Genomic DNA, 25,637 nt, shown 5'->3' on the forward strand with positions numbered 1-25,637 from the left:
GCAGCTCTTGTTCCTTTGAAAAACAACAAAATCACAAACAAACCAAAACTCACTGGCCATGCATCCATCAACATATACATTTGTTTTATCCCCCTGCTTAGGTAAAGATGCACCTACAGACTCGAAAGAGCTCACAGGTCTGTGGTGATAACTCCTCAGCCTTAGAACTGGTAACTTTTCAACCTTAAGACACTATAGTGTCCTAGAGGGAAAAAAAATATTCCTCAGCTCTTGGTCCCTAGATTTAACTAAAAATTTGGGAATCCTAATACATTACTAATGACACCTGGATCATCTAGATCTCTTTTTCTTTTTTTTTCCTTTTTCCCCTCTTCTAATCAAAACAGGCCTGTTGACAGCCTGATTTCTATGCATTGTAAAGACCATGAGAGACTCCATAGTCACATATCCTCAAAGCAATCAGGCCTACAGTGTCAGACTAGCTCCTAAGGAATTTTTTTTTATCATTTTCTTCGCAGAGAAGTCTGCTTTCTTTTGGTTCTTTGGGTTTCAGAAAGGTCTTGGCCTGTTGTCTGAAGGCCTGAGGTTGATAACAAAGACCAACTAGCTACCTCAGAGCTACATCACGCCGAGATCAACACGGGTTTTGGAGCAGAGCTTTGAGCCCCAGGGAACTTCATCTGGAAACCTAAGATCAAGGTTCACCACTTCCAAACCCATCAGTGTTACGTGATGGGACAACCCGCAGTCTGCTAGATCCCGAACTGCAAATCAGAGACTGTCCTGGCAAGATATTAATGCATATTTGTGTGGCTAATGATAGAAAAAAATTACAGATCTACTCAAACCCTTCTTAAATAAAAACATCTGAACAGCCACCTTCCTCCACTCCTGAGGTATTGTATTAGTACAATGTTGTCTTAAGATCTTTGACATAATGTTTCACTCCAGGTAGAAATGACATGAAAAGCATAACTGTAACACAGTAGGAGCTCAGACCATCCCCCCACCCCAAACACCTACAAATTTCTGTCATATAAATCTGATTCCCACAACAGTTCGCCTCCTCCACCTTTTTTTTTTTTTTTTTTAAATTTATGAAATTTTGCAAGTGTCTTGTCATTTCTTCACTACACCTTTAAGAATCTACTTTGGGAAAACAGCACTGCAAAGGTCCTGTGGTACATAGTTGATTAGCTCTCCAAAGTACTTTCTGGAGGGAGAACAAAAAAGCACAGTGTGTTTAAAGCCACTTTTCTCCCTTTCACTTGCAGGTACTGGAAGGTCTGATGAAAACTGGGAGGGTGAAAAATAGAGCTGAATATCTCCTGAAGCGGTGCAAGGGCTTTTCTCAGGTTTTGAGGCACCTTAGCTTTGACAGACTAGCACATCCTCAAGAATTTAGGTAACTCACAAGTCTATCTCATTTCAAAGCTTGAATGCCAAGATATTACTAAGTTTAAAGGTGCCTGCAGTTCATTAGAGGCAACTGGAATTTCAAGTATGCTGATGGAACTAGTCTGTCCCTACCTAAGCGTTCCTGCCCCTCCCTTGCACCCACATTCTCTTTCCTTGCACTTAAGTGTTGTTACAAAAAATGCTAATCTTCCCTTGTATATGTACATAAAGAGATTATGTACACACTGGCAAAATTTCTCTATGCAGCACACTTGATTCCTGGTATTTCTGGTCAAAAGGACAAAGGTTGAGGGAATCGACACTTTCCTCCTCTTTCCAAGTGGTATATGCTGCCTTTGTCTTTCAGCATCCAGTTCACAGCCCTTGCACTAGTTACATGCAAATGCCACCCTGTTCGGTTCCCAAATCAAATGGATGTTAAAAGCAGAAAGCTGCTAGCAGCCAAATTAACAGCACATAATTAGTCTCATGCATAAACCTCTTAAAAAAGTACAGGGCACTTGGTGTCAAGATTAGACAATTAACTTTGTCAGAGCACAGGAGAATGCACTGAAACGCTTACATTTGCACCGATGTATAAAGCCTGCAATTCTCACCGGGACTCGTGTGAGTAAATACTCTAGGTCAAAGCCTTGACAGCCTTATTTAGATTTTGCTCACTTAGTGCAGGCTCTGCTCAAGTAAAGACCACATATAATCCAAGGAAACACTTCAGTTTGGCTCTGTGTTTTGACAGCCTATAAAAGGCCGGCTGGAGCATAAGCAGGATCAGCAAAAGTAAGCCCTTCCATATACACAGCTCTGTCTGAAACCAGCGCTATTTTACATGCTAGCCAAAACATGACCGTTACTGCAGCATATTCTGCAGAGCCCCAGCCAACCAAGCTTTAAAAACATCCCAAGTCGGGGAAGGGTAAATTGCCTTTATGGTGGCATCATAGAGTGATCCATCAGCAACTCCTATCTGTGACCAAATGGGCACTTTCCCTGGGGAGTGGCAGAGCCAGGGAGATTAGCACCTGTCTCTTTTCTGTTTATCACTGGCAGGTGCTTAAGTGAGGCAAGAATCGGCTCTGCTGTAGTGAACAAAGCTCCCAAAAGATAAGATGGATGTGCTCGGCCACTGAGCTAACGCTTGGTCAGGAAATAGAGCAAATGAGTCTGTTTATCAAAGGTGGCTTTGTGAGCCGATAGGAGGAACATGGTAATTCATTAATATGGGGAGTATTCAGACTCTACTAACAGTTACCAGGAGAAAGCTTTCTGCAGCACAAACAAAAGAAATCTATTGGTCCTGTAAAATCCAGGAACCTTGGTGACTCTATAACATCAGGAGCAGGCTGGCACAAGCCAGCTCTGTTCAGGCTAAGACTTGAGTTTAAACATTAAGGGATGCGGGAGCAGAGCCCTCTCTGATCTGGAGGGAGTCTGGCCACATTTCTGCAGCACCTGAGCTGACAAGCCTCCCCAGATGGCACTCCATGCAGCTTAACTCCTTCAGCTGGATACAGCAAATAGTAGCATTTGCTACTGGAATGTCTAAGATAACTATCGTTGGAGTCTCTTCAGCATTTAAGAGCTCAGGTGTATGAAAGGCAAGAAAAGAAGGTGAGAACTTAGCCACAAGGCTTGAGGTTTCATATGACCATGTAAAAGCCAGGAGAGGATATTGTCATCACTGTGTGAGTAAGGAGTAAAAGAGAAAAAGATATTCCCCTTCTTTCAGTTTTACACGTTTCTTCTCTTTAAATTACTGGGCATATATAAACAGAACAGAATAAAGGTTGCACTCCTTCAAGCTGAAGCAGAAGTTTGGAACTGTGATGCTCCTTCCTGCACCGGTGAAGTATCCAAGTTTTCAGAATTCAAAGACTTGCAAAAATATTAACGCAATCACTGAAGAACTTACCTAACATGAGAACGGAAATGTCTGTCAAAAAATCTGACCCAACAAACTGACATCTGTTGTAGAAAATGGATAATCTTTTAACACAGTAAAGGTAGATTTCATTTGTTCTTCTCAGTTTAAGGAAAAAATATTTCCTTTAAATAACATAGTGAATTTTTTTAATGTCAATAAGCCCTCTATTTATCTTTGTCTTTAATAAATTCATACATTACTAGAAAATCCTTTATACTAGAAGACCTACTGAGCTATATCATCTCATTTTAAGAGATTTCCTGTTGGTGGAAAACAAAGCAGCCACCTGCAAAGGCCTAGTGCTCAAAAGGATTTAAATAAACACACACAGATAATTAGATCAGTTAACCTTGCAAATTAAAACAAGCACATTGCATTATCTGCAGTTTATCCTAAAAGAAAATATGAAGTTACCTCAGATAAATAGTTTAATAAAAGCAGTGAAGAGCTTATAACAAGCTGCATAATGTTAAATCTTCTAAGTATGTGGGTTAATAGGATGAAAACCTACTTTCTGACTGGCTTCATTTTGGAGAACAGTCTACTGATTTACCTAGGTCCAGGGGAGCAGATTTAATTCACAAGCCATGCTGTCAGAGCAGTTTCACCTAACATCACCCAGGCAGTCCTAGCCATTGGGTCACTCTCTGCTCAATGGAAAAGAAAAGATGAGATGACTAGCCACACTCAACTAGTGCCCTGCAATGGTTTCAAGAAAAAAACCCTAAACATTTAACCTTTGTTAAGCTGAAATTAGGGAAGACAAAACATAACCATGGGTACAAAATGTGACTTTATCACTCAGGTATACCCTTTCTTTTTATAAAGCAGTAATTGCGGTAAACTTCCTCACACAACCAGAAAAACAGGCACAGCTCATGGGTTATGCTACAGAGAACACAGTTCAGACTGAGAGTTGCTCTAGCAGCTGGATATCACCAGTTGTCCAATAGTATCAGGATGCCAACTTGGGTCATTGTAGGTCACCTACAAGCAAAGAAGTTTTTCTTGCCTTCAACAGCTTAGGTGTCCAGCACACAAGCTGCACCAACTGCCTGGCAGTGTTAGTCTGCTAGAGATCATCTGTGTGACCACCCGTAACCAAGGCTGGCCAGAAAAACACCACTCCATTTATCACACACTTCAAGGCTCTGAAAGGTATTTCTCTCCTGTGAAGAAATAACTGACATTTTAAGAGAAGAAATATTACTGCATGTTATCCAGTGATTAGTTGTAATTTTAGGGAAAAGTTTTCTACCAGTTTACTTACTTGTTTTCTAATCTCAGATGTCATCAAAACAGGATAAACAGAACATCTTGGTCACACTACTGTCATGAATCTGAAACACCATCATAATAAGAAATATGCTGAAAGCAATATTGTTTCAGAAAACATTTTGGTGATTTCCAGGAGAATAAAAGGTTTGGTCTGCCTATTTTTCCTTTGTCTCTGCTCATAAGATTTGGCAGTGTCTTGCGTCTTAAACAGGAAAGAATACAGTTATAATCTTAACAGTGAATTGGCCTGTACTACAAATCCTGCACACAGACAGCTCCTCATCACAGGCCACTTGCCCTTCACTGCTGGAAGATGACAGATGTTGGTCCTGCAGCCAGGAACTGCAGTTATTCTGGCAGCTCCCTCTCTGCCATTGATGGCATCTGTTTTCATGACCAAAACTGCTAACTTCTCAAAAATGTTTTGTGAAAACCTGCTCTAAATGACAGATTTAAGGCTTTGCTGGGTTTTGTTGTTGTTTATTTATGTGTACAGACACATATACTAGTAAGTGTGAATGAGTCTCCTACAGTTGCAGTGAATGCCATTTAAGCACCAGGGTCAAACAGGTCTGTTGGCTACAACAGTGCCAATTTTTTGCCCCACTATGGACACCAAATCGAGACTGTGGAAGATTCAGAAACGAGATGATCCCATATGAGGCTATTTCAGAGATCTGGTTCCCCAAATAAAATTAAATAAAGAAATTTAGAGTGAACACTTGCTGTTATGTCATCTAATCTGACTTACTATGTCACGTTGGTCACAGAGGATTTTTAAAAATATTGCAAGCCCTAGCAGAAATTGGTAACTATTAAGGCAGACTTTACAAAAGTAAACAGAAAACTGAATGGACATGGGGTTAAACTGTTTTTTTTGTTTGGTTGGATGGTTTTGGGATTTTTTTTGTTTATTTGTGTTTTGTGTGGTTTTTGTTTGGTTGATTTTTTTGTTTGTTTAGGTGCATTTAAGTTGCACACCAAGCATAAGCCAGAATCTCTGTTTTATCTTCAGCCTTATTTCTGCACTCATAATGAAATTCCTAAGTCAAGGTTTGATTACCCACTGCCCTTGGTTACCAAATCGTTCTGGTTAGCCTAGAAAACAAGCCCAAATTTGCATCTGCTGCTCTGCTGATAAATCCCCTGGGCTAGTACAGGAGAAGGTCGTGGCATTGGGAGTGCACCCTTAGTGCCACAGGCTGTACTATGCAGACCTGTAAATAAACATACAGGGTTTGGTTAGCAAGGCTATCCCTTCTGTACTTCATGCTGGAACTTGAACATTAAAGAAGAACAGAGAACAAAGTGAAAAACAACAAAACACAACATCAAGATTAAAAAAAAAAAAAAAAAAAAAGGCAGCCAGAAAATAATCTGGCTGCTGCAATGCTAAGGAACAGATCTTCCCTCATCTACATTACACCCCCAGCTTTCTGCTGCAGATCCAACACACTCGAGTTTCATTTCAGAAAGTGAAGCTGCTAAGCAGTTACCAAATGACCTTTGCCTCTCAGATGAGTATTTATGGCAGGCAACACATACATCAACAACAACAAAAAGTTTCCCCAGTAACGAAAATGTTTCTGCCAGCAATGTGTCTTTTACAAGCTTGCAAGATGTATCAGGAGTCTAATAATCAGATTAAAAGCACATCAAACTATGCTGGGAAGTCAAGGTGAAGGCCTTTGGATTGTTCTCATGAATAGCCCTACCCAGACCTACCAGGTGATGATAAATTCAGGTTTTTGCTTTGCTGGTGTTTTTCAAATTTATTTTAAGGGCTTAGAGTTTTTAAAAGCTGAGAGGTGGGAAAACACTTGGTGTTTTAGCAGTTCTTGCCAGCATCTGACAATAGTGAAATGGTTAAGGAAAAAGCCGTGATTTCTCTTGTACAGGGGGAGCAGTGGACCGGGTAATAAATACATGATCTTTCTATGCCACTTTACAAAAGAGTTCAAGAGCTGTTTTCCTTTTCTGGGTGAAAGCCCAAGTCTCAGAAAGGCAAAGTAATTTGCCCAATATAGTCTATGTTTCTAATAGTTAACCTAGGAACAAACTTGAAACCTGAAGCCCCAGGATAGGGTTGCATTTCCTCCCAGGATCACTGGGAGCCAAATTAGTGGATGGGTTTACTGTTTCTACCTACTGCAGAACAGGAATCGTCAGTTTTATATTGCTAAGCAAGAGAAGAAATGCTGAAGTCCCAGTTCTTTATTTCCAGTGCTCTCTTGAAAGTCTGTCATGAATCTTTCATTTCCAGGTAGTCTTTGTATAGGTACTCGAAATAAATACTATGTCCATATTGCTTCCTGTTTTCCCCTCCTCACAGAAGGCCACCTGGGAAATACTGACAGGCATTGACAAAAGAAACACTGCCATCTGTCAAGGTGAGTTGTTAGGTGTGAGAACTGGAGTTCAAAGTGTTAATACCTGCTCTGGAGATGTAAACTATAGTAAAAACCTATCCAGATATCTGTGGTCTCCAAGGTGATCAGCTTCTAGCCAGCCTAGCTACAGATGAGCATCTGAACTACAAAGGCCTGTTCAGCCTAGGACAGCAATGCCACAGTCACCTGGGCATCTCTCTACACTACAGGTAGGCAGTAATCTTTCAGGCAGTAAGCTTTCAGGCTCAGATTATTCAGGTTTGTACAAATCAGCAATTCAAATAACTCCATCCACACAGCTGCTTGTGCACAGTTTGGGAACATTCAGGTGAGGCTGTAAAACCAATGGGTAATAATCTCTTTCACCCTGCCCACTCCAGCTCCATAGAGGACCCTGTAGGATCACACATCAGGTCTCTCATCATTATAAAAGTGTCAGTGAACCAGGGGAAAAAGCTAATGCTGAATACACCCAGCAAACTGTAGAATGGCCTTGGATATCTATAAGGTTGCCTACAGCTAACCTAAAGTACCAAATCCTAGGGAGAGGTGATTTGAGATAGGTAAGGGTAATGTCTGGATGAAGAGGCTGAGATCAGTGAGCTCACACAAAAACACTGCAATACCAGAAGATCGCTCCTGCTTCAGCTTAATCTAAAAGTCAAATCACATGACAGCACTTTCCAGTTTAACTTGCACGTCTGACACTACCAAGCCAGCCTCTGAGAATTGTATTCACCTACTCACTGCACAACTCCCACCAGCTTCCCAGTATAAGAAAAACAATGTCCTTGGAAATAAAAGAGCTCTGCTGTTCGCTCACTAAGCCCTGTTCCACCTCCTCCCACACATGCAGAGAACGGACATTATGGATAGCTCACATGAAAAGAGTGGTTTATTGTGTCATTGACTTAAACCTACTTTCAGGGAATCCAGAGGAAGATTTTTCACTAGTTCCAATGGGAGCAGAGCAAAACAGATACTGAACACATATATAAGAAAAATCTACCCACCTACTGCCAGAAAATGCAATCAACTTCATCCCTCCCCCCAGCACTAAGTTGGGTTCTCTGCACAGAAGTGAGTCATGTGTAATTGACTAATCCACGGAGAGAGAGATCCAAACCAGCAACAAACCAGACTAAGAGGCCCGAAGAGCCTCCTCATTGTCTTCCCTTTGGAAAAGCAAAACTGTGCTTCAACTTCAGAAGGCCTCTGGCTTTTTTCTACACAACTGCTTAAACCTGTGGACTCCCAAGATGACATCAAATAAACAACAGCAGGGCTTCAGCACAGGGAGAGGCGACCTCTCCCAGACGCATGAACGCCGGCTGCAGAGGCACTGGTGAGTCAGCGGCGAGCAGATCTGCTGCGTGCACACACCGGCCATATGCTACTGGATGTATCATCACAGCTCTGTAGTAGGTCTCACAGGCTCCAGCATGCTCATGTGGCTCCCTGCCTACCCCAGGGAGAAGAGGTGCCTCACATCACTGCATACGCAGCCAGGGCTGGCGTCGCGACCAGGCCAAGCACAGAGGTCACAGCCCTGAATCACCTGAAGCAGTCTATAAATGCTCAGGGATCAAAGCTAAGCATTATGGAATAGTTCACCCAGCCCAGCATCCTAAGCTTTATCAAGGAAATTGGCAGCTAGTGAGAAAGGTGTCTCAGCAACCTCAGTTGTGCGGAGCAGCTTTCGGTCTGGCCAGTGGAAAGATTTGGCTGTGGAGATTAATAAGCCTGTGGAGAAAAGTTGTCAATGCCTCCTGTGCCAGCCCTTTGAGGACTGTGCTGAGCTGGTCCACACAGTACAGGTCATAATCTAGAGAGCTCAATGCAACAGGATTTTATGAATCTCTTTCTGTTAGCATCCTCCCATTCCTTACTGAAGGTTGTTTGAGCACTTCATGATGTATTCGAGTGTAGTGAGGTCCTCCTTTTCTTTCAAATCACTTTAAAATCATTCTTTTAAATCACTTTAAAATCATTCTTTTACTTATTTTTCATAAATTTAAATCTTAATCAGAATTACATCTGTATTTTCATTTAAATGAAGCCGTTTTCATTACATGAAATTGCTTCAGTGTACTTTTGAAGATTTCTATAATGCTCATTTTCGTAGAGAATCTGAAAAACCATGAATGCATCCCTTTTAAAAAAAGCCAAATTTTAACTCCATTTAACCATACTGTATTTTCCATAAAACTATTTTTCCTAGGCTTCATTTTGAATTTATTTCTTTGAAGATAGGCAAGGGGATGAAATTATGACCCAGAGGTGGATAATCACATGTAGAATGGATTTGAAAATTTGTTAGATTTTCAGTGAACTTGTTGGAATCCACAACAAATCCTTCCATACCTCCCATGTGTTATGCACATTTCCTCATATTAAAATGTATATGTACCCACTTCTATGTGTTCTGTGTAACCACTCCAGTGTGTGAATTCATAACTATTTGATCCTTTTTTTCTATGCTGTACTGCTATGCATCTGACTTACCACACCAGCTATCTGTAACGATCAGTGGGGACTTTTCTTGCTAAAGAAATTTAGACCTTAGCATATTTTACTTGGTGAGGAAAGAATTTGATGTAAATAACTGTGGGAAAGAAAGACACACTACATCTCACTTGAACATTTGGGGATTAGAGAACTTTCTCTCCTGATTGTCTCATCCAAACCAATAAATAAAGAAACTCTTCAGAGGGAAACCAGCACCTCCTCTCTTCAGACAAGATAGAAAATACACTTTATGTGGCAACGAAATTAACAGGTTTTTATTCTGCATGTACTCCAGAAGAGAGGCCATTGAGGCAAGACAGCAAGTGTGTGATCCCATAATGGGTAATCACAGACTGAAATGGGTTCATGCCTCTGCTTCCTGACAAACAGTTTTTCAGAGTATATTGTCTAGATTTTTTCATGTCTTCTGAGGACCTGTGAGCCAGCTACTTACCACTAAGAAAAGTGGATGTTCAAAATTAGAGAAGAAATATCAGCTAGGAATGAAACTAAGACTCTTCTGGCAAATAAACAGACCCTGATGAAGTGAGCATCAAGGGAGGATTTCTAATTTTCTTCTTGAAAGCAATATGTTTCATCTGTATACCACTTATAAGTAAGTGCTCCTTTCCATTGCTATGATTCAAGATGAACCAGAACAACTCCAAACCCAGAAACACTATGAGTAAACTGTAACATTCCTGAACTTAATTATTAAAAAGAGCTCTCTATTGATTGATTTTTTAATAATAGAATGCAAATTATGGAACATATTTGTTCAGAAATATTAATCAGCAATTATTTTCCCTAGCAAAATTATAGATTTTTCTTCCATTAATGTGGAGAGGGGTATTATTTATTTTTTACACTCCTTACTTTTGCATATTTCTGACTGTATAGGAACTGGCAAAGATAATATATTTTTGGGTTTTCTTCCAAGGTCCAAGCAGAATTGCCTTTTGAAAATAATATAAAAGGGATTTTTATCAAATGTTCAGGAAAAAAAAAAAAAGAAAACACAACAAAACCCCAAGTTGTGCAGCAAAGTGTTTTCATAGTACTGGAAACTAAAGAAAACCTCTACAAATGGGATTTGCAAAATTAGTATTTGCATTCGATTTTCAGCCTCTACGTCACTTAAATTTTCAGAAAGCTTCTCAGAAGCCCCAAGAGATAGAATACAAAAGATACAAGCTATCAGAAAACTGTATATTAATACTTATATTTTTACTTCATCTCCTTTGAAGGTTTGCTTGAAGCTGTACAAAGAAAAGACTCACAAGAAATAGTTGCCCATAGTAACTAGTATCCTGTATTGAGAATCATTCTACCAACTTTCAAAACATATCTGGACCCACCTGTCACTTCAAACATCAAAGGTTTTATTGAAGGGATATTTGAACAGGAAGAATCTTTTTGGGAAGTGAAGACCACAAGATACTAAAAAATACCATAACGATGTAAGAGACACTCAGGCAAGTGTCTCAGTCCTCTCTTTCTTGCTTTTTGTATCAGATACATTCATCCTTTGTTAAAAATCCCTGTCTTCTACTTGATACAACAAATAAAGTAAATAGCATGGAAATATTAAATTTCTATCCAAATTTCAAGAAAGCCCTTCTCTCTTTTCTTCCAGACAAAAAGAATGTTTTTCCCCTCCTCCTCCTTCTGAAGAACTGAGGGGGAAGGGCAGAAGAGATTTTCCTTGTGAAATCAAAAGCTACCCTTGAATCAAGTCTGATAGGCTGCTGAAAATGCAGCACAGAAACGTGTTTCTGTCAGTGAAAGACCTTGTTTGTAACCGTAAGGATTGTATGCAGCACGTTGTTTGATCCTGGGAGGACTTTGATCTATGCTAGCACCTCAAATATAGCAAAGGATGTCACTAGGCTTTGGAAAAAGAAGGGAGAGGAGAGACAGAAAGGGAAGGAAAGTGCAGGTGTTCAGTGCCAGGCAGATGACACTGAATTCTTGATGCACTGGTCAAGTAAAAATGGGTTTTGTACAGAGGAGAGCAGATGTTGCACTTTAGGGGGAACTAGATTTCACCATCTACCCCAGAAAATACTATTCAGAGACAGAAGAGGTCCAGAAAAAGTATATCAGAGCAGCTTCTGTCTTCAGGGCCTTTTTTTAGATCTGAGTGAAGTGAAATCAGTGGTGCCTCCTCTTTATTTCCCATTGTCTCATCAGAATTGGAAGAGATTTGACTGGGGCTCCGTGTAGGAAGTTTTTCCTGAGGGCTACAAACAGATAATAAACAAAAAGGTGGTATCCAAAGGTACTTCTGAACCATCACACTGCTGTGGGCACTGATTTGATGCTATTAGGCCAAGATACACGAGGCAATAGAGGCCAAGAGCCATCCTCAGATGTGAACGGGTCGGAGGTGAGTGCAGGTCTGTGATATCACATGAGTTTTTCTTGTGTGGGTGGACAGCGTACAGAAATAGCAGAGAATCTCAGTGCTAAGACAAAGGAGATAAGACCCTTCCTACATTCAGTTGTCTGAAATTTGTGGACCTTTGAGCAGCATGGGAGACCTTGAGTAAACAACACTGAAAGGAAGTTGCCTAGGACCATCTCCTTCACGTGTCAACATGTGATTCCCTCATCTTTCCCCAGGACACTATTCATTCACAAGAAAAAACTCCAAATCCCATGAAGGATAACAAGAAAAATCTGAAATTCCCCTTGACAAAAACCCTCCTTTCGCCCTGAAATTCTCACCCACATAAGGTAAGAGGAGACACATGATCAACAAGGCAAATGCTTCACTTTTTCTCTGTGCTTATTGATGCTAGAGTAACTTCAGGGAGCTTTGCTGCCTGCTAACCAACCTCCCTTTCTGTGCCCTTTGGAGAGATGTGGTAGAACATGATGGGCATCTTGTATTATGTCTCAGAGAGAATCAGAGAGGAGAGAAGTGAGGAATACTTAATACAATGCAGAGATACACTGCAGTGACAATAGTCTCTATTATTCTTGACATGACCCTAATGTAAGCACGGGGCTGTTTGTAGGATGCCTCTTTTTATTGAAAAGTATATCTGACCCAAATTTTATTACAGATGTCAAATACAGTATGGACAAGTACAGCATGAGTCAAAGAGAAATTCTTAAGGAAAAAAAAAAAAAGAAGAAAAAAAGCAATAGTAAGGATGTCACTCTTCACTTATTTATTTTCAGGTCAATCATGAGCAAGAGAAGAGAGGCAGCCCAGTTCTGAAAGGCAAGAATCATCCTGAGCCATCACCTTACATTGGAAGAAAGCTTTTCCCTCCCAACAGTTATCATCCTTTGTCAGCATCATAGGAATGTCTAGGACACTGTAGTCAAAAGCAGGAGCTGTCACTGCTAAGCACTGTACACAAACACAGATGCATATGAAAGGAAAATCCTACTCTGGAGAACTCTAAATGTCTACTAATCAGAGAGATAACACCAAGGGAAGGTTAATTAGCTCCATTTTGTAGGTAGGATATACAGGCAAAGGTGGGTTCATTGACTTCTCTCCTGTAGGCAAGTATTGAATCTAGATTTCTAAAATCCTGGTTCTGGTTCAGCCCTCAAAACTACACTTTATCATAGGTATTTTCTCTGTGCATTTTCTCACACCTTTACTTTCCCATCTAATGGAAGATAAAGGAGACTAGTTTTTACAGAGACAACTGAGGAGCTACCAACATCTTAATGAAACCTGAGATCAGGTACAGTAAACTCCCACTCTGTATGTCCGGTCCCCTCTCATTACAGCATGTCAAGAATCTATATATTCATCTCAAAATCAGCCAGATCTGGTATTGTGCCCCAATGACCCATACCAAAATCTTTATCCACTCAAAAAAGTCCTTAGCATTTCCAGTGAATTACTTAGCATTTCTGTAAAAGGAGGGAGGGGAGGAGAAAATAAAGGAAGCACATGTGCACATATCTTCAAATAGCCAAGAATTGTGTGAGTAGGAAATTTAACTGTGGGGGGCAGGGAAAAGCCAGTGTCTGTTCTCTTTTTAGTTTGAATTAGGTAAGGCAGGGATTTGTATCAGGGAAGGTCCGTATGTCAAGCAAATGTCATGCCTGCCTGTTTGGGTTGATTTCTGCTTTTCTGGCCTTTTTAATTGAGCAAGAATTCTCTATCAGATCCAAAACTCAGTCTCAAACAAATGCATGACCAAACCCACCATGATCCCTCAAATGGAAAGGTCTCAAATTGACATTTTCTAGAGAAAATACTTTCATTAAACATCAATAATGAAAAAAAAAACTAACCTTAAACTAAAATCAAAAACATAAAACCCTGGCAAGAATCTTATGCATTACTAAGCACACTGTATAGTCTAGAAAAATATATTAAAAAAAAAAAAAAAAAAAGAAAAGAAAAAAAAAAGAAGCCAGATATGAAGGACAGAGAATAGAACACCTCCAAGTCAAGACAGTGGTGCTGATTTCCTCTAGATATGCAGAATCAGTATTTGAGCACAGCATTTGTGAAAGATAAGCATTGCATATTAGTGTTATCATTCCAAGTGTGAGGGAAACAGATCCACTTAGACTTCTTAAGGAGAAGCGAGGGTTTGGAGCTCTATTTGCTTCAGTCAAAGGAGAAATGACATGAAGTGTTCATTCGGGAAATGCGACTTTCCCAACAAGCTGGAAAGAGAAACTTACACATATAGTAACTCACACTCCAGGTGCACAGTACACCCAAGTTTTAACAACTGAATGAACAGGCGATTTAAAATTTGCATGATAGCTACTATGGACACCCTGGTTTAGGACTTCTGTTGATCACTGACATGGCTACAGCTTCAGAAGCTAAAGCCTCTCACAGGAAAAACAGTTTTCTTGAAGTGGAACAAGACAAAAAATGGAGTACAGGTTCTGTAAGGCTGATAGTAGACGCAAAGAGAAATAATAGGTGTGCAGGAAGATGAAAGAAGTTGTATATTGATGTGATCTGCAACTGGACAGTTGTGCAGTCTCTATATGCTGAATGGAGCTGGTTGCTAACTCTTACTTTAATTGTAATTTTATTGAAGCAAATGTCCCACAGCTGGAGTCATTGGAGAAAACTCTTTCCCCCAAGTACCTGGGTTTTGATTAAGATTTTCTTGGGAGTTGTTTTCTGTTGTTTGCACATATGCACACAGAGTGTCATAACAGAGACTGATAGAACCCTAAAAACATTTCTTAGGGGAGAAAAAATTGAAAAATAATTTTCTCTGATGGAATAAATGCTTCAATTGTTTAAGCAATGTTTAGCCCACCTGGTACAGTTCTGTTTTTCTCTCAGTTGACTTAGGTGCTTTAAAAATGGAAAAGGGTCATTTGTGTTGATTAAAAGGGCATTAGGCTGATTTCAAAAAACCACAAGGTAGCATATCATCTTAGTCAAAGTTCAAGGTTAGAGCTGGTATTAAAAAGCAAAGCAAGTGAAATCAAGAGGGTTGCTGTTAAACTTGGCTCTTATAATAGTGTCGGCTTCTGTTCAAAATTCTCTTGGCCTCTGGACAAGACACTGCAATTCAATAATAGCTAGCAGAGACTTTCTAGGACTCTCAAGGATGTTTTTCAAGTCATAAATGGAGAGACCTCCAGTGGCTCTGATCTGTATCATCAGGCCACCACAGATAGGTACAAGACCTCAAGTGACATCTCAGGAGCTGACTGGCTGCCTGGACGGCCTATGAGTAACCAAAATAACAACGATTATAAGGAGCGTTTGCACATCAGTGTGAAAGAATGAGGAGCAAAGAGGATAAATGTGACTCTTAATCTTCAGCTATCTGCATGGGAAAGTATGATTAATAACTACAGAGGCTTAACATAACCTCCTCAGATAACGAGTGAGGTGGCCTTCTCCAAGCCCTGATTATCCTCCTCTAATGGGCTTCATTTATTGTGTAAACTAATAACCAAGGCCTAAGCACTGCACACTCCAGGGTCTGCAGGAAAAACACTGGGCCCAAATGTGATTAAGTTGGTGAAAATTGCCCAGCAACACAGTGTGTTGTTTGAGCAGAGGCAGGGACCAGGAGGAGGGAAGGAGAAGCAATGTATCCTGAAAAGAAATGAAGCAGAAAGTAGCAGCAATCTGCCTTTTAGCATAGATCTGCTTGTATAAATCCCTTGCCTTTCAACTGGGATTGCTATGAGTTTTTAACTGAAATTGGTGGAAAGGCAGGATGCAGCCATAAGGTGCTATTACCAAAAAAGAGAGGCACTAGTAATGAGGGGATCTGATTCCAATGCTATCCAGAAAGTCAGCAGCAGTGCCAGACCTGGAGAGTAACTCAAGTTGTCAGTCAGTGTTTCAGTGCTGGAGAGTGAAGAGGTGCTCAAAGGAAGCTGGATTCCCCAAAGTGAGCAAGTCCAACAACTCAACCCTGGCCAAGGAAAAAAAAAAAAAGAAATGACCTTCCAGCTCCCCTGGCTCTATCTCTAAAGTGCAAGCGCAGCTGAAGGGAGGCAGCTTTACAGAGCATCTAAAGAAAGAGGATGAGATTCTTATTTGAGCTACACTGATGTAAAGAAGCTTAAACTCTGCAAGAGCCCGTGGAGTTACTTCAACTTTTTACACCCAGCCAACAAGAGAGCTGAATAAGAGCCCCTCCTCATTGGGAAACATACTTTTTAGCTGCACAGTGAATATCACATTAGATTATCCAAACCAGAATAATTGTAAATACTCGATTTATCTGGACCCATTTGTGCTGTCTTCTTAATTGTTGCACTTCACTCAACAAGGACAACGAAATTAGTTTGGACAGGCTCACTTTAGAGGCATTACCATTGTGCTATGGCAGCTTGGGTTCAGAGTGCTGATGGAAATGGTTTAAGGCTTAATAGAATAAAAATAAAAGAGAAACACATAGCAATATAGATAAATTTGAGACCTCCACTGGGACAGGAGACACTGCCTTTGAATGCAGTCACATCTGTATTTTACTCTTTGTAGTATATCCACATTTGTAAAGCTTGTACTATAGTTTCCAGAAAAAAAGCACTTAATAAGCATTTTCTCAGGATCTTCTCAGAAGCACTGTGCTTGTTGAATGCTAGTGACACATGCCCAGCTTCCCCAGGAGTATCTTAGCTTCTCCCCTCCCAGGTGAAAGCATGTGTCGTGTCAAGCAAAGTGAAGGTGCAGCAGCAGAAGAAATAACAAGGTGGGAGCAGAAGGCTGCTACCACCAAAACAAAGCCAGCCTGCAAGGTTTGCTCCCCTGTATACATTCTACCTCCCTTCCCCTGTGCAGTATAAGCAGGGACAGAGAAATCAATCCCTAGCCACTACTCAATTGCTCTAAGGAAGAACAGACAAGAGACACAGCATGTACAACCCTCTCCTGGCTGCCTTGTTTCTCTTAGGCAACACAAATGTACATTGAGAAACTTATATAGACTGAGCCTCATAATTTCCAGAGACATCAGATTTAGAACAAGCCAACTCTGCAGTCTATATGTGTGTGACGCCACAGATCATGAGAAGGATCAGCAAATTAAGTCTCTCCTTTTGTCTGGGAAAAACACATGAGAAGCAAGGTGTTCCTCCTCAGCAGCTGTAATCTCAACTCATTTCACCAAGCAGGCATTACAGGAATTATAAGGTAATGTTTCCAGCAAATCTACAAAGGAGATAAGAAACGGCAAGGACAGACGTGCAGGACAAGAAGGGATGGAAGAGAAAAGGAGAACATGATGCTCGACCAGACATGAGACACTAGTGTGACTTTACTGAGAAAGGACACTACAAAGTAATGCAAAGGACAGAAGGAACATCTCAGTCATTTACCAAGGAAGACCTTGACAGTAAGCTAACCATAAATAAAAGGACCAAGGAAAACTGATTCCAGTTTTACCATCCCAAAAACAAAATGCTCTTCCATTGATCAAAGCTATAAATGAAATAAGAAACTCTCCAGCATATCTTATCAGTTACATATTTACCATGCAAAGTCACTGCACTAGCATAGAAACTACTGAGCCATTCTAAGAACACGAGAAAAATAAATTTTCCCCATCTGTTTGAAGGAGCAACCTGAGCTTGGAATGGATTAGTTATAGCTGGACAAGACTTGCTCTGCCAAAACCTGCCAGTGATCAAAACAGTCATTTTTCACAACATGTCAAAGAAAATATGCACTAGAAAGTAGCAGAGGCTTTGAGGGCTGTAGTTTACCATACCTAAGGGGAAAGAAAGGGAACAACTACCTTCTAGCACCATAGGATTCATTTGGTGCTGAAAATGAATGAGTGTCAAGGTTGAAATATATTACAGAAATCAAAGAAATTAGAAGGCACACGTTTTTACAAAAAATTGTATTTTAACAAGATTTCTTTTTTAAAAGGGATAACATGGTGGGAAGGGGAGGGGAGAAAAAGTGTGGGAAACAAGATATAAGTTCCCATTAAAGAGAAAAATGGGAAATGCACATTTCTTCTTTGAAAAATAGGTTAGGCTTAATTTTGTCCTTGTACTTACAGAAACTAATCAGAGAGATTTGACATTGCTGGGAACCTGCCAAGTGCAGCAACTCATACATGTGGTGCCACTGTAAGTCTCTCACTGCAGCTACTCAGCAGAGCAAAGTCACTTCAGATACGTGCTCGCCTGAACTGATAGTGCAATCTCATGGTCAGTCGATCCCCACCACTTTCTCCCTGCCAAAGTAAGAGTGCAGCAGAAGGGAAACACAGAAGCTAAATGGGTTACATCATGTCAAGTCCTATCAGAAGTTATCCGTAAGTGCAGAGACAGGACAGTTTTTGCCACTCCCAAAAGCATTCCAGCTGAGATGGTTCTTTAAAAGGTGTTCTTCGCTTAAAAAAAGTTTCAAGTTTAATGCATGAATCATGCTTTTAGATTATTTAATACAGGAAACACAGCTTTTTTTAAATTTTTTTTTTTTTTTTAAATCTGCAGCCAGTGGCTGGATTTCACATAGTAAGGCTTGCAGCCTGTCTACTCTACAACTGAAATGTTTTCAATGTCCATAGATGTTCTTAACCTACATAGCATAAGTAACACTAAGAGAAATAATGTTTCAGGCAAGATTCAAGTCCTTACTGTATAAACACCCTCTAGGAATTGCAGTCATGGAATGCAGTTGCTCCACAGCGTTCAAGCCCATGTTTTCATGTTTGTATTGCTATTATATGTACTATTTAAATTAAATTAGACCAAGACATGGGTCTGTGGGGTTCAGTGGTAATGATCCTGGTAGCAGGTATGCATATATCCATCACTCTTGTGTATGGTTTTCAACCTTTGTACTTAAAAAAAATTACTTTCTTGTCACTGAGTATCTGAATGATTTTAAGGCATGTATGCACTGCATGAAAAACATAGAGCAGACAGCTTACACTAGTGTGGACTGTGAACAGTACAGCAGTCCCTGGTAAACCTATGCTATAGATGCACATATCACCATCTCCATCGGTAGAAATCCAGATCCCATTTGGATTGACTAGGTGCTTTACTAAAAGCTTACACAGGCTTTGCACTACAGATCACAACCAGTACGTGCTTCTCCATTACTGTGTAGTGCAAAGGTGGGAAGTGGGTGTTTATGGAAAAGTTGGACTACAAGCAAGGACTCCTGGACTAGGTAATGTCATGCTCTATCATCCATATGACTGAAAGAATGAAATGTTAAAGGGGGCCATCCTCTTCCTCCATCTCTCTATGACTGGAAAGATGTGATGACGAGTGGAGGCTTGCTGCTTTGCAAGTTATTCCTGGGATCCCATCACTGCTGAACCAGTAGGGTGATGCAACTTGGAACAGAAGTGCTTAGGGTTCGTTAGTACCTAATGGCTAACACTGTTGAAACACCAAGACACCAACAACCTTTAATTCCTCCAGTCTGGAACTGAGACCTCTCTCTAGTAAAAAGCCCATGGGAGCTATGGAACGGCCCAGCAGGTGTCAGGGATGCTCAGAGTTCTGTGAGATCATATATTTGCATGCAAAGATTCTTGGTAAAAATATGTTTCCTCATTTAGAGTTGTGGTACTTTTCACGATGACATCATTTCAGCAGTGATAAATATAGCTGAGTCTGCTCTTTTCTACGCCATATAAATCCCTTGACCTCAATCAGATCACTGCTGATTTACACTTGTGTAAATGAAGTCAGAATCAAGCCATGGCATTCACAAATGTAGGCCAGAGTAAGCATTACTCACAGACAAGAGACAACTCTTCAGAGGAAGGAGAAAAGATCATTTTCATGCAAATATCCTTAATAATAAGGAACAAGAGTTAGAAATAAGAGTATGAATGAAATGCAATCAAGAACTGCTCTGAGATCAGATTTGCTTCTAACTTTATGATGCTGCATCAGCTGCTCTTAAAGCAGCTTAAGCCCAAAATTTGACCTACCTGAAACTTGTTATATAGCATTTTTCATTAGGGATCTGTGAGCTAACTCAATCCCTAGGCTTGGCTTTGAAGGTAGCTGAAGGTGCTCAGCTACTTGCAGGGTGTAAAAAAATTTGATTGCTGTGTTCTATGAAAATGCAAACTTTTTTTTTTTTTTCTTTGAGATCCAGCTTTGCCCTCAAATTGCTACACATTATCTATTTATTTATGCATAAACAGTGGCGTTATGGTTTGGAGAATAGGGGTCCTTTGATGGGAGGTAAGCTTGACTAGCCTATGGGAGTTTACTGCTATGCATGTAAATGAGGACATACATACAAATATGCAGAACAGACAAGTGAAAATATACAGCATCTCTTTAAAATGAAATACTTTGATTGCTCCAATCACAAGAAGTTGTAAAACTACCCTGAAGAATTAACAGCCTCAGTACATGCTAACTACATCCATCATAAATTCGTCTTTAGTTTCTGTTATCATATCACTGTCTCCTGGGACCCTCAGTCCTGTCATCATTTGCCCTTTATAATTTATTCAGCTTGTACTTGCCTGAATCCTTTCTACTTATCATTCATCTTTACAGTTGTACATAAAATTAGATTGATCCTCCTATGGTAGACACGTCAGAGAGAAAAGTTGTCATTGAATAACACATAAAGCAAGTGAAGGTCCAGCAAAAGCTTTTGTTGAATAACTTGGAAATCATCCTTATAGATCCAAAGGGTGTCAAATTAAAAAGACAAGACAATGCTACCTTTGTAATTTAATTTTTTGTGCATCATTTTTAAAATGCCACCAAATCTCAGGGCTGAGAAGCCCTGTTCCCATCAGGTGTCAAGCTGAGCTTGGTCAGCCACCACTAAGGTGATGAATACACCGGTCTCAGCTGAGATAACAGCATGCATCCAACACACTGGTTCTGTCAGGGTGCTGGAACTGTATTCTTTTTCTCCAAAGCTCTTTGGACTGGGTAGCAGCAAGAGAGTTTACTTTGTATTCTAGAGGCTGCCTTATAGGGATACAGAAGCCAATCTTTAACTAGTGAAATGGAACTTTAATGTTTACCAAGCAGATAGGACCCAGGTGTTTCATCTCATCTGGTGAACAGAACAGCACTGTCAAACTACAGGGGTTTTTAGCAAATGGAAAGTGCATATAGCTTCCTCTCCCTCTCCTCTCCCTCCTTAACCATAAGCAAGATCCAAAGGGCCCTTTACTTGCTGGTCAATCAGAAATACGAAATGAGGGATTAAAAAAAAAAAAATCTCTTTAACCATGATATTGACACCCAAAGATTTTAGAGACCATTTCTGGAGAATTTCTATAGGACTAATTTTGGGTTTTTCTGTTTTTCCATTTTGTTTTGTTAGGGTTTTTTTTATTTATTTATTTTTGGTTTGTTGGTTGTTGTTGGTTTTGGTTTTCTTTCTTTCTTTCCTTTTTTTTTTTTTTTTTTTTTGCAAGTCTCTTCCCTCAAATCTGTTTTTATTCCTTTTCATCTTCATTTTTAACTTCAGAAAACAGACATGTTTCTCCCAAGGGAACAATTAAATGTGTTTTCTTTCAAAATCTAAAGGGCATGGTGAGCAGGCTGTGTGTTCAGCAGGCTACTTTAATCAATGGATCCCATCCAGCCTACCACTGCTGACCAAATTGCAATTTACATCAGTAGAGAAAACTTTTGAAATGGGAAGTTGTGGGAATATAATACCATTTTTGGCATAACACAACATGCAGGGTGATATGTGGTTTAATGGTTTTCTAACAAGCTTTTAGAAAAAAAGCTTTGAAACACTAAAAAAAAAAAAAAAAGAGCAATAAGACTGTAAAATTTCAAGGTCTGCTTGAACAGTGAAATCAATGTTATATGTGCAGAACTTCTGAAGTCCACATGACACTTATGTCTCATTTAAGCCTTATTACAAGGTTTTAAGAGAGGCTAGTCTTTGCAAGGCATTCTCCCTCCTCACCTCCATGTTCAGGTCTTTCCTCACATATACATATGAATTTGAGCCAGATAAGACCAGTAACATAGAAAAAAAAATTATTTTTTTTTTAAACTAAGGGCAACTTTATTTCAATTAGAGAGGGTTTTTAGTTTGTTTGTTTGTTTTAAAATCAGTTTAACATGAGTTTTATGAGCTTACCTGTCTTCTAATGTTAGAGATGCATATTTTTACATCCAATGAATAAAACAGAATGTGTTTTTTCTAGATGGTAGAAGAGACAAAGGATATCAGAACAGTTAGGAAGAAAACTAATTATGTTACGCACTGAGAAATTTAGCATACCAGAAGTACCACTCTCCCTTTCAGGAGGAACAGATACAGTAAGAAAACCCAGTCTATTTCCCAGACAGAATAAACCCCGCAGATTGCTGAGGTTAACAGTTTCTTAGCTACTTAATTTCATAGTTATTCTTTGCAAGTCTTACAGGAATGTTTTAACATTATGCAAAGAGACAGTGCCTCCAACCAAGTATACATAGACTGTTCACTCCCATTGCCTGAGAGAGCCACAAAGAAGTAGAGGAAAAAAAAAGTGCCGCTGTGCTTATCATACATGAGCTCAGTTTATTTGTGCTATAAATAAAAGTAGATCTTGATAGCGTAATTACATTTCTCAGCATTATCCTCTGCCATTCACTTCAGAAAGAAAAAAAGAAAGGGGAGAAAAAGTTCACTTTACTATAATTTGTAACCAAAATGACTACACTTAAAACATAATTTTATTTCCCTGATTTCATTTCCTGTGGAGCTTTGTGGGGCAAATAGATAATATTATACCAAATCTGCAGGCAGATAATTCTCCCATACGTTGCACTGTCATTGTCTAGATCACTTTCCCCCCTCCCCACGCTTTCACCAAGACCATAAGGCTGTGTTTTTGATATGATATTTTATCATTGAGGTATATATCAGCATCAGAAATCCCTGGGGTGAATCAATTTTTACTTTTTTCTACCTTCTCTCTCCTGCTCCCCCAAATTACTCTTCCTTGCCTGATTCACTTTTTATAATGCTAGGAAAAAAAACCCCAAAACAAAACAAGGTGGTTTCCCACTATGAAGGATTAGCACAGATTATGGTGAACAGTGTTAATTATAGGTGAGGAAAGAGAATAGTGCATCTCTCCAATCTGTTCTTGATTTCCCCCGTGTCTGTCTGTCTGGTAATAAGCCTCCTTTAATCTGGCAGTCCCCTTGGTGAAATCAGCGCCATGGACAGCAATATTGATTGCTTCTGAGAAACCATCACAGCTGCTCAACCAAATTACCTTTGATATGTGACCTTTAATGTAATTACTGCAACATCAAAGCATTTCTATAAATTATTAAAGAACTAATATACTTCATCATCCAGCTAGTCTATTATATGTAAAATAAACAATCACAACTAAATGCTAGAATTTGGATTGTCCAACACTCACAAACTGCTCTTTACACACACATACATACTCTGCTACATTAACCTTCTGTTTTAGGCAAAACAATTTCAAGCTGTCCAAAAGAGCCTAATTCAGTCTTTCAGATGAAAAGGATCCAACTGATCATTTTATGTTTTACATTCCATTCTAGTTGCTTCAAAATATCTGTCATGATTCCTTCCCGCCCAAAAACAAAGTGCCATAAAGACTTTATTAATCAACACATACCTGCTTGGAACTCTTTTGATTATTCCACAAGATGAGTTTATGCCCCACATATAACATAGAAATATGTGAAACATATTTCTGTCATCTTACAAAGCACATCCAGAAAGTAATTACTGTAAAATATGTGCATGTAGCCACTCCACTAAAAACAAAGTGATACATAGCTAAGAGGCAAGGCGTCTGAATCTGGACAAAAACTCCTCATGCCTCACCATTTCCATACATTAACATTCATGTGAATATTATTTAGAATGACTCATTTCTGTGTTTTATAATACAAAGAACACAAACAGTAATATTGCAAGAGCACAAAAATGTACTGTTATCTGGGGGATGGGAAAGAATAGCTTACTCTAGTACTATTTATTTTTCCTTTTCCAGACTTGTTAATTATTTTTGATATCTCCTCAGTGCTGTTTGTGTCATAGGCAGTGGAGTCTCAAGAGAAGAAGTTATATATGTGTCATTTGTGAACTCATGTGAATGAGGACTTAGACCCCTGACCTTAGAAGTGCTTTTTATTTTATGGTGATGAACTATGGTTGATATTGTTGGTGCATGTTATCAAGACAGACAGGTAAGTAATAAATAATTCCCTGCTACTCACATAGTGACTATAAAAGAGTATTCAGGCATGATAGTTTATCAAGAGACAAGACTGGTTTCCTTAAATAAACTACAGTGACATCATTCAGAGGATGAGTTCAGAAACTTGGCAGAAAGCTGCATGCAGAGGGCTTGCTGGTGGAAAGTAAACCTTTATCCTGAGACAAATAGAACTGGAAATGAAAGGGATGGGAGAATTCAATGTTCAGAACTCTCAAAAACCTGGTTGCTATTTTAAACAGAAGATTCACTGTTCCCAATTCAATCAGATCCTGATGTGTCTCCAGAAAGAGTAAAAGAAAACCAAAAAAAGGCCTCTAAAGTCAATATGGTGTATATGTAATAGAAACTACACAAACCAAAGAAGAAATTGTTTCCCTGTAGTCTAGAATCAGTCACTGTATTCTCTGTGGGAAGTTTTGATTGTAAAGCAAAAGCTGGTTGAATTTTGCCACTGTCCAAGATCACAGTTTTGACTTTAAGACTTTTGTGATTTGAAGTCCCTAAAACACAGGCTGAGATTCAGAACTGTGGACATAAAAAAGAACTAAAAAGGAAAAAACAAATCCTAAACATCACTTGCCCTCCCTCTCCAACTCTGAGCCTTCAATCTCACTGTCTTCTTGAAGATATTCACATAATACAGTTTCAGGATGAGATTTTAGCCTCACAGAGAAGATAAGAGTTCCATGTGCAGGTGAGTTGTCTGGTTCCTAATGAGAAGAGCAAACAGTCTTAGTGGAAACATCCGGAATTTCCTCTCTTTAAATACATGACACATGCCTATCTCTAGTTTTGATAAATACATATTTGATTTCAAACATATTTCAAAAAATTTCAGTTAAAATGTTTCCTTACTCACCATATTTTCATTTTTCAATGCTGTGAACGAGTTTCAAGGAAAAAAAATTATTCAGAGGGAGTTGTCAGCTGACAGAAATATTTTTAGGAAATGAAGTATGTATATATTTACATAAGGTATGGCCTTTTAAGCAAAGATAGATGTAGATGAGCAAGTGCGTGGGTATCTTCATACTGGCAAGGTGGCTTAGAGATAGGTAAATAGACCCAGAATGATGGAGACAAGCAGAGCAGAGTCAACACTTTCTTCAGCAACACAGAACAAGGGATGTGTCTTAGGTCTGGTGGAAAGGTTATGGCTACACAGGTCTCAGTCATTCAACACCAACTAATAAAGGTAGACTTTTGAATAGATTTCCTCTCATTTTAGATGCACCCTGGAACCCTTAGGATCTCCCTCTTAATTACTTGATCACTGACTTTTGTGTCATTGGGAAATCAGCCCTATTCTAGCTACAGGAGTATTTGGCTGTTCCCAATCCATATACTCTGGTTGAATCTAAATAGTTTCTGTTTCTTTTCCCCCCTTCTCAGGGTAACTGCTAAACTAGAAACCCATCCAGCAGGGCAGGTCTTCCCCACATAATGCTGATTCTATTTTTAGTTTTGCTTGTGTTGTCTGAACCTTAGATCTTGCTCATGTGAATAATTTTC

At 39.5% G+C, this 25,637-nt stretch overlaps 1 protein-coding gene across 14 annotated transcripts in view; it reads right to left on the reverse strand.

The window, feature by feature from the left end:
* CELF4 (CUGBP Elav-like family member 4) overlaps positions 1-25,637 on the reverse strand; it is a 702,013-nt gene that overhangs the window by 584,564 nt on the left and 91,812 nt on the right. The window lies entirely within an intron of this gene.

This window comes from Myiozetetes cayanensis, unplaced genomic scaffold (genome assembly GCF_022539395.1).
Source record: "Myiozetetes cayanensis isolate MyiCay16 unplaced genomic scaffold, myiCay2020 scf4, whole genome shotgun sequence".
NCBI lineage: Eukaryota > Metazoa > Chordata > Aves > Passeriformes > Tyrannidae > Myiozetetes > Myiozetetes cayanensis.